Here is a 3,635-nt window from a genome sequence, read left to right on the forward strand (position 1 = left end):
TGGACATCCACCTCCTGTGCCAAAGTCAACTTGAGCGGATCAACCGTGTCTCTAAAATGTGAGGCAGAAATTGTGAACTTATTAAAAGACAGGGGTAAGTCTTCTTGGTACTGATTGGCCTGGACAGTGCTTTATTAGCATGGCTTAAAAGCAAGGGCAGAAAAAGTAGAAATAGACAAATGGGACTACATTTAACTTAAAATGTAAAGTCATTGCAAGCTAGGTGTGGTAGTGTACACCTGTAAGGATCATGAGTTCAAGGCTAGCCTATGTTACAAAGCAAGAATCCTTCTCAAGAAAAATTTTTTTAAAAAATAAATCACAAAATCTTACGTGTGTGATATGGTGAGTTGATGAATTAGTCTGACTTAATAACTTACAATACATACACATATCAAAACATTCCATACCATAATGCATGCATTTTCTATTTGTCAATTATACTATAATAAAGCTGTAGGGGGCAAAAGGCTCTCCTTTTCTAGAGAGAGACTGTCTCTATGTTTTCTCTAATTTTCTTGGGGAGACAGGAACCAGTGTTCTGTAAACAGCTCCAATATAAGGGAAATTCAATGAATGTTTAGCAAGAGAGAAATGAATTAACCCAACACATCATTTTCTGTAGACAATACATTTCTCTCTCTCTCTTTTTTTTTTCTTATAGTGGGAATTGGACCAAGTAGAAACCAAAGCCTTAACAAGCGAAGTTTTTCAGTCACTGGATTATTAAACGATTTCATGCCTATTAGGAAGAGAATTCTTGCTACCCATAACAATGGATGCTTCACCTCCTTACTCCTCCTTTGGTACTGGAGAGTGAACAGGAATCCTGCCTGTGACCTCAGCAGCCTAGGCTTTGCTTGGGATCCAACAGTTCGTGGTCCCTTCTGAGTGGGATGCTGAAGGCTGTTATAAGGTCACACATCTTCAGATAATAGAAGTCTATGATGAATATCTAATTTTGTGGCTGTGCCATGGCTTTTGAATGGACGTATGTACTCTAGACTAGAGGCATGGGGAACCCCAGTATTTGGGAGAGGTGAGAGACAGGCAAGGATGATCACATTAACAGAATTAAGCAACTGTCAACCAGAAGATGTAGCAACTTCAAAAAGTGGAAATGGTATTTCTGGTCATGTCTCCTCCTCTTCTCTCCCCACCTTCCTTTTTGTTGTTTTGGGTTTTGAGACGGAATCTCTAGTAGCCTAGGCTGGCCTCTGACTAGATTTGCAGCAGAGGATGACCTTGAACTCCCTAATTCTCCTGCCTCCAGCACCAAGTGCTGGGCTTTCCGGGCCTGTGGTTCCATGCCTGGCTGCACCACTGTCTGGGTTGTGTCCCCTTCTCTTTGCTCCAGACTGAGTCGTCAGTCTGTATAGCACTCCCTCTTGGCTGAACCCCATGCCTTGCTCCTGGTTTGGCAGGAACTGACAGACAGTGTTGCCTGGAAGCCTCCTGCCTCACGGTTTACTCTGGGAGAAGGAAGTTCTGTGGCTCTAGGTTAGCCTTGACCTAGTGACCCAGAATAGAGATCTGTACTTCCCATCTTTCCTTGGCACAAATCCCATGAGAGAAAGGAATGGACAAAGGTGGGATGAGGCTGGGGGGGGGGGGCAGGAGTTCTCCATTCATTGTCTCTCGGGTCTGACCACTGATACATTCCTTTAGTGTAAACACCACCTCTTGAGAGGGAAGTCTTTTAAGTGGAAGATGTATATAAACTTCCAAGAAAATTAATGATGCCTTCTCTTTGGACTGAATCCTTTCTGTTGCTGGGATAAACACCATGACCAGAAGCCACTAGGGGAGGAGGGGGCCTGTTTTAGCTTACACTTCCAGGTCTCCTGTCCATTCCTGAGAAAAGTCCGGGCAGGAACTCCAGCAGGTGTCTTTAGAGGACTAACCCCCCCTCCCCGGCAGCCCCATGCATCTTAGACAGCCCAGGCTCACAGGCCTAGGGATTGGTCTCCTCACATCAGCCGTCATTGGTGACAGTCTCTCACAGATGTGAACATAGGTTTACGCTCTTCCCAGGTGACTCTAAGTTATGTCAAGTTGGTGACAAACATCCTTGACAAACATCCTAGGAAACTAGTGTGGAGGTGCCCCTGCAGTAAAATTTACTTATTGCCACTAAATCATACATCTAAAAATGTCAAGAATTGTTAATTTTTTAATGCAGTGTGTAGTATTTTTCAACATTTTTCTAATGTTCAGGATTTTTTTTTTTTTTTTTTTTTGTTTTTCGAGACAGGGTTTCTCTGTAGCTTTGTTGCCTGTCCTGGAACTAGCTCTTGTAGACCAGGCTGGCCTCGAACTTCCAGAGATCCGCCTGCCTCTGCCTCCCTAGTGCTGGGATGAAAGGCGTGCGCCACAGGAAAAATTTTTTAAAAGGACATTACACTGTGGGTAGAGTCGGAGAGGGTTAGTAGAATTCAGATGTGCTTCTCCGTACCCCATGGTTAATACACATGGATCCTCCTTCCACTAAGAAATGTCGACACTGTTCTTTGACAGTTGAAGCTCAATAACCCATGTTTCTCTCTGAGGCATGATTTTATAAATCTCATATTATCACCCCACCCCCACCCCCAGCCAGGTGTAAAATCCAGGGATGGGAGAATGCCCAGGATGGGAACGCGCGTGGTGGTCACGGCGGTTGTGACGCGCAGACCTGGGATCGCGAACCGCCGCCGGCTCTGGTCCCCATGGCGTCCACCTCCCGTGCCACCGCAAAACCCTCGCAGATCCTGGTCCTCGACCCGCCTAAGGTCCTCAGGTTCAGAGGTCCCTTCACCACCGTCGTCGTCACGCATCTTAAACTGCACAACCCGTCATTGAGGAAAGTGTGCTTCAAGATGAAGAGCACCAACCCTCGCTGCTACTGCGTGCGTCCCAACAGCGGCGTCGTCGAGCCGGGCTCCACAGTGACTGTCACCACCATGCTGCAGCCCTTCCGCTACGACCCCAGCCGGGAGGTTAAGCACAAGTTCATGGTGCAGACAATGTTTGCTCCCCTGGACACTCCGGATCTGGAGACCGTGTGGAAGAAGGCGATCCCCGGTGAAATCATGAATTCGAAACTGAGGTGTGTGTTTGAAATGCCAAAAGAGTCTGGAAAAGGGGACGAAAGCTTGAGACTCAGAAAGCCAGCGCAGCCCATCAATCCCAGGGTCGCCTCCACCACACCCTTGAAGAAGAGTCGCACCACGCCTCTTCCTGTTGTTCTGCTTGTGATTGGAGCAATTTTCATTGGCTTCTTTCTGGGGAAATTTATCATGTAGAGTGAGGCACAACGGTATCCCCCCACCTCAATTTAGATCAGAAACAACAGCAATAACAACAACAACAACAAAACATCTTTTTACCCATCATCACATGGGAAGTATGATTCGTGCTGACCAACTTTGTGTGTGTGTATAGTGTCACAAAGGCTTCGCCTCTGATGATCTCTTATGGTTGGAGGATGCAATAAAAAAAAAAGCACAACAAACAAAAAAACTGTTGGGCTGCTGGACACATTGTATATTATCAGATCATCGCAAGTCAGTCACCCATTCCTTGCGCTGTGAAATGCATCAAGAATTGTTCTTTTGCTTTTAATAAGAGTTCAAGAATGGTTCAGTCTTGTAAAG

The 3,635-nt window shown here is 45.9% G+C and overlaps 1 pseudogene; it reads left to right on the plus strand.

The window, feature by feature from the left end:
* Positions 1 to 2,708: 2,708 nt before the first annotated feature.
* On the plus strand, positions 2,709 to 3,284 carry LOC142848655 (vesicle-associated membrane protein-associated protein A pseudogene; annotated as a pseudogene).
* The last annotated feature ends 351 nt before the right edge of the window (positions 3,285 to 3,635 follow it).

Source organism: Microtus pennsylvanicus, chromosome 4 (assembly GCF_037038515.1).
Source record: "Microtus pennsylvanicus isolate mMicPen1 chromosome 4, mMicPen1.hap1, whole genome shotgun sequence".
In the NCBI taxonomy this organism is placed as follows: domain Eukaryota; kingdom Metazoa; phylum Chordata; class Mammalia; order Rodentia; family Cricetidae; genus Microtus; species Microtus pennsylvanicus.